This window comes from Crocuta crocuta, unplaced genomic scaffold, assembly GCF_008692635.1.
Source record: "Crocuta crocuta isolate KB4526 unplaced genomic scaffold, BGI_CrCroc_1.0 scaffold30, whole genome shotgun sequence".
In the NCBI taxonomy this organism is placed as follows: domain Eukaryota; kingdom Metazoa; phylum Chordata; class Mammalia; order Carnivora; family Hyaenidae; genus Crocuta; species Crocuta crocuta.
Genome location: NW_027528345.1, coordinates 9277494 through 9283825, shown reverse-complemented (window position 1 = coordinate 9283825; position 6332 = coordinate 9277494).

Below are 6332 nucleotides of genomic sequence, written 5' to 3'. Positions count from 1 at the left end.
CAAGGATAAGTTGTGGTAAGCAGGCCTGGAGCTTCAATTTCTGTAAATCTCATTACTAAAACCTTGCTTGAATGTCATATTGGCAAAAACAAATACCTGTGGAATGTCCTTAGGGCTTTTAATCAGATAACTGTGTTGCTGTTGACTGAACTCTAGTGAAGCATTAATTTAAAGCTAAATTGGTCTTCTGCAATATCAGTTATGCTTTTTGGGTTTAGAAAATATGTAGGACTTAGTCTAAGTTTCTCACTCATGAATCAGTGTATTTCCATATCTGAGACTCTCAGTTGTTTCTCCTTCATGATTCTAGTGTTTTGATTCAATATACCCTTTGTTATAGTTCTGTATTATTGGCTTGACTAGGGTTGATAGAAAAAAAGATTAAATCTCGTTTGGAAACTGCAATGGGTAGGTTATAGAAATAAAATCATGGTAACATCAGTGCTGGATTTCCTTAAGCTTCTGCTAACTAATTCCCCATATTGAAAATGCATACCCCTCATACTTTGCTTCTGGACAAAGGCAATTAGAAGGGTCTTGTCCCAGTATGGTAGGATTTTTAAAGATCTTTATTTCCCACAGAAACACAGGAACTGTGGGAGCTTGGGAACAGAACAGTTCTTTAAAAGGATTATTCTTTTGTTGATGAGTTCTTTTGATACTAATGCTAGGAAAAGGAATATTCTAGAATATCTTGAAGTTGGAATATAAGTGTTAATTTTCTTGGGTTTAGGAGAATTTAAGCAGTCTATGCAACCCTTCACAGGGTGAGAAATAAGCCTTCTGTAGTCCCACTAAGCTTTCAGTGTCTTCATTACCTCCCCAGATTTCCCATGTTGCTGCTTGTTAACACCCAGGTTTTAACCGAGTTTTGCTCCTGATGGTTTAAGAAGTGTTCATGTTATATCACAATATCAAGTTTTATTTTGTTGTTTTATCCCTCTGTGGGTGTGAGTTTGAAACAAGCATGGTACTGCAATCCTACCTGAGAGAGTGGTCTGGAGTGAGAATTATTTTCTAAGTGGGAGACCCTTCCATTTTAATGTGTTAAAGCTTTTAATATGAACTTGGCATTGGAAAAGGGAGGGAAAGAAAATGAATGTTTGCTAAAAAGCAGTGTCTGCTCTTCCCCTTTATGAGTGCATATTTATGGTTGAATTAAAAGAAGAGAAGACTCCGGTTTTCCGTTGCCACGTTAAGCATGGAGAGGGATGCTTGACAGCATACTAATTGAAGCCAGAACAAGTATGTCTCCATCAGGTTATCAGGAGCTCTTCAGTTGAATGCTGAGGACCTAACTGATTAGTGGTTGATCACATTGGAATTGGTTACAAGATGGAAGTGCTGTCTGGGTTAAGCGCACAAAGAAAAGAATGCAGCAGCCTAACTTAGTGTTAACCTAGGTTTCTGGATTTGAAACTGACCTTTCCCTACCCTGTTCCACACACCTGAAACTCCGTTTTCTTATCTGACCAAAGAGCAAAGAAGAAAAAAAAAAATTAAAATACTTTACCAATCTATGTCACTCAGGTACAATTTTGTGGTAATATTTTTGTCTGTTTTCTTTGTATTGCTCTTAAGAGTCCTTTCTCAGCATACTATTCTGCTGTTGCCTCTGTCCTCCTCGGGGCACCTCAGTTCTGGATGCTACCCCTGGGATCTCTACTGCTGTTATGTGATTGATAGGATGTAAGTGACCATTATAGTAAGGGCTCTTTGTAAAAAATTCAAAACATTTTTAAAAAATTTAAAAAAGGATGTTGTATACATTTTATAGTCTGGCTATCAGTTTGATATCTTGCTGTCAAGTATGTTTCTCAATATGTATTTATCCATCCCATCAATAAATGTTAATGATAAAACACTCATCTGATTGTTTATGTGTCCTGAGTCTTCAAATTAGTCTTTAACTGTCACCTTATTGTTATGATTAAAGTTTTGTTTCAGTTTTGGTAGTAGTATGTACTTTCTACTACACAGGATCCTGTGGGAATTGAATTCATTGGAAAAACCTGGTGGTATAAAGTATGATGTCGTCAGAGGGGAAAAAACCCCTCACTCAATATAGTATTTTTGCTTGGAAAAATTGATAGTGACTACTCACTCTTTCTGGGGCATATAAAACCACACACATACTTAAATCTTGTAAATTAACATATTTAAAAAGAAATAATTTTTTTATTATAGTTTATTGTCAAGTTGGTTTCCATAGAATACCCAGTGCTCATCCCAACAAGTGCCCTCCTCCATACCTATCACCCATTTTCCCTCTCCCCCACCCCCATCAACCCTCAGTTTGTTAGTATTTAAGAATCTCTTATGGTTTGCCTCCCTCCCTCTCCTTAACTATTTTTTTTAAAGGGAAAGAATTTTTATGCTAAAATATTCCAAAATTATAACAAAATTAGCAGAAGCTATAGTTTAAAAACTAAAAGGCAGGGCTTCTGGGTGGCTCAGTCCTTTAAATGTCCGGCTCTTGGTTTTGGCTCAGGTCATGATCTCATGGTTCGGGAGTTAAAGCCCTGACTTGGGCTCCACACACAGTGCATACCCTGCTTGGGACCCTCTCTGTCCTTCCCCCCGCTATCTCTCCCTCATTTTCAGAAATAAGTAAATAAATTCTATAAGGAAAAAAAGATCAATTTAACAGAAAGATGTACACTTCTGAAAAAAAATTACTTGAGTTCTGGTCATCCTTACATTTTCTAAAATAAGACAACTTAGGATTTTTGTTTGCTATACCTCTCCTAAGACTTTTGTGGAAATTGCTGATATTTTAATAATTCTGGTCTGGTGTGAATGGAAGAGAAGAGAAATGAAGTATATAGGGAAGGATAATAATACAAAATCATGTTTATTTTATTAAAAAATTTTTTAAAAAATATTTCCTGAGAGAGAGCGAGCGAGCAGGGGAGGGTCAGAGAGAGGGAGACACAGAATCTGAAACAGGCTCCAGGCTCTGAGCTGGCTGTCAGCACAGAGCCCGATGCAGGCTCACGAACCGTGAGATCATGACCTGAGCCGAAGTCCGATGCCTAACCGACTGAGCCACCCAATTGATAGAATTAGGCTTCACCTAATAAATGCTTACGTGATCCTGGTCTCCATGACACTTCATGGCTGAGTAAGATCAACTTGATCTCTATCATTCAATGTTCTGAGGAGAGTTTGCAGCCCTTTCTATGTCTTTTGTGGATTGCAAAAGGCAATTGTAAGAGGCATCTATTTACTGCAATCTGTAGCTCTGGGGCCTATTTCTGAACTGATGTGGTTTATGTCACCTGTCCTACATGTGCTACCTTTTTTTGCACCGTTTCTTCATTTCACATAACACAGAACCAACAGGTACCTGAAAAACCACAGCAATAAAAGCAAGTTAAAATTGAATGCTAGATAGACCTTTCTGAAGAGTAGTTTCAGGCACTTTGCTGCCTTACATTTATTCTTTCATTAGAAAATAGTACCTATCAAGTGCTATGTACTGCTTACTGATGGGAATATGGTGGTAAACTCATAAACATCCTTCCTCATTGAACTTACACATTGTAGTTTTAGGAGAGACAAGTAAAACAGTATATCAGATGACAGATACTTTGGAGAATGTAAAGTGGAGAAGGAGGGATAGAGATTTTTTTTGTGTGTGTGTGTAGCTAGGGCTCTTGAAACGGAAATAAGATGGCTAGGAAGGAAGGCCTCATGAAATTACAGTTCAAAGATCTGGAAGAGGTGAGAGAAAGCGATGGGAATAGCTGGGGTAAGAACTTTACAGGATCATTTCAGGAAGCAAGCGCCAAGGTTCTGGGTAAGAACATGCTGGCATGTTTGAGAAATAGCAAGGAGGTCAGTGTAGCTAATATGGACACAAGTGAGGAGAGACTAGTATGATACGTGGTTACAGAGGCAGTGGAAGGCTAAATATTGCAGGGCCTTGTAAGCCATTATGTAGACAGTGAAATGCACAATCGAAAAAGCTTTGAGCTGACGAGTGACATGATCTAGCTTAGGTTTTAAAGTGTTCATTTGGTGGGGCGCCTGGGTGGCTTAGTCGGTTAAGCGTCCGACTTTCACTTAGGTCATGATCTCGCGGTGTGTGGGTTCGAGCCCCGCGTCGGGCTCTGTGCTGACTGCCAGCTCAGAGCCTGGAGCCTGTTTCAGTCTGTGACTCCCTCTCTCTCTGACCCTCCCCTGTTCACGCTGTCTCGCTCTCTCTCTCTCCTAGAAATAAATAAAACATTTAAAAAAAAAAAGTAAAGTGTTCATTTGGGCTTCAGTATTTAAGATGGATTGCAGGAGTCAAAGAGGCTTTCACAGTAATTCAGATGAGGGTGGCTCGGACTAGGTAATGAGAACTTACGTATCTTGAAGTTGGAGCTAGTAGGATCTGCTGTAAAGTTGGAAGAGAAGTCAAGGATGATTCCCAGTGCTTGGCCTGACAAACTGGAAGAATGGGGTTGTCATACTGAGATGAGGATGACTACAGAAAGAGGAGGAGTTTGGCATTCATTCATATTTATTCTGTCTCTGCCTCTCTCACACAAATACCTTTCTTTAGGATTGGTCCCCAAAACTCCAAATTACTGAAAAATTCTCTTTCCTTCAAGAATTCATTTTTGTGGGGCACCTGACTGGCTCAGTCAGAAAAGCATGCGACTCTTGATCTTGGGGTCATGAGTTTGAACCCTACATGGGGTTACTTAAATAAAAAAGAGATCACTTAAAAAAACTCATCTTGCCAAATTTTATTTACAAAGAGCCTCAGGTCCACTTTAACCTATTCAATAGCTAGCAAAGTGTTCAGTGGATTAAAAACAGCCATCTACTTTGTTAAACAGCACAAAGAACTTGCTAACATCTTGACCCTTTAATAATATCTGCCTTCTTTCCCACTTAGAAGAAAGTGGCTCTACATAGCAATTTTTTGCCTCTCTTGGATTTAACAGGTTTTTTTTCCTACTAAGACCTATAGTAGACTTTCTAATTAAAGAAAGTCTGCTGTATCCCTGTCTAGTTCCTAAAGCCTCTTTTCATTTTTCACTATAGTAGGGTTTTAATATTCCTTTATGATATTACATTTGGTTGCATTTTTTTTTAAGAATTTATTTTTAAGTAATCTCTAAACCCAATGTGGGGCTTGAACTTATAATGCCAAGTTCAAGAGTTGCATGCTCTTGGACTGAGCCAGCCAGGTTGTGCCTGGTTGTAGATTCTGATTCCCATATTTTCTTTAATGTGGTTGCCTCCAGCTAGTTTGGAGTTGTAGAGTGTTTATAACAAATGTCTTCTTTGTACCTCTTCTGAAGGTTGGAGTGTTTGCTTATGTGCATAAATCACAGTTGCTATTAATATTGTTTGTGTTGCATCCACAATCCCAAACTGCTCAAGCATGTTTACTCCAAAAGAGTAATCTTTCTTGTTCTCTCTGTATGTCCAGTGCCTGTCACTTAGGTGCTCAGTAAATATTTGTTGAATGAATTTCAGGAATGGGCCTCCTAGGGATGCCCTAATTTCGAATTGGCATCTCTTCTACCTACTCCACCTCCCATTTTTGTTTTAATCATTTGTGACTAAGCTGACTGCTGTTGTTTGAGCATTGTAGATTCTCTATACTCATCTGCACTGTGAATCATACCTGCTCATTGGTACTGGAGAAACATCGTAAATGAAACTGACAGTAGATAAAGAAGCTTGGGAAGGTTGGGATGCAAAAAAGATCCAAAAGGGTTAGAAGGAGAGATTGTTGGTTCATTTCTACAAGAGGTGTGGCGGAGATGAAAAAGACGTTGACTAAAAATTGCTAAAGTATGATAAAACCGGGATTTTGTCTACCATTTCTATATACCTCCGTTACTTAGTATGAAATTGTAGAGAATTTTCGAGAAGCAGGGCCTAAACCAGAACTCCTATTTCCTTATTCTCAGTTCAATGTTCTGTACTATATGAGAGGAAGTAAGGGATAAAGAATGAGGGCTGGGTTCAAATGCACCCACCTCTCCCATTTACTAGATAGAAGCCCATTTTATTACTTGGTTATCTTATCTGTAAAATGGAAAATAATAGCTTCTACCTCTTAGGGTTGCTCTGAAAAATCAAGTGTTTATAACTTCCCAGACTCTGTACTCAAAATGTTTCAATAAACCAACTGCTCGTAACAGAAAACTACAGCTTTTTCCTGTATAAACAGAGTCAACTGTACCGTGATCCTTTGGCCTCTATATGATTGATTTTTTTACCCGCCGTGTAGGGATGGTGAGGTAACAGCAGCCTAGGACCACAGCACTGCCAAAAGTAGCTCTAAAGCAGCCGCGCTGTGACGTAGAAAAAAAAATCACCGC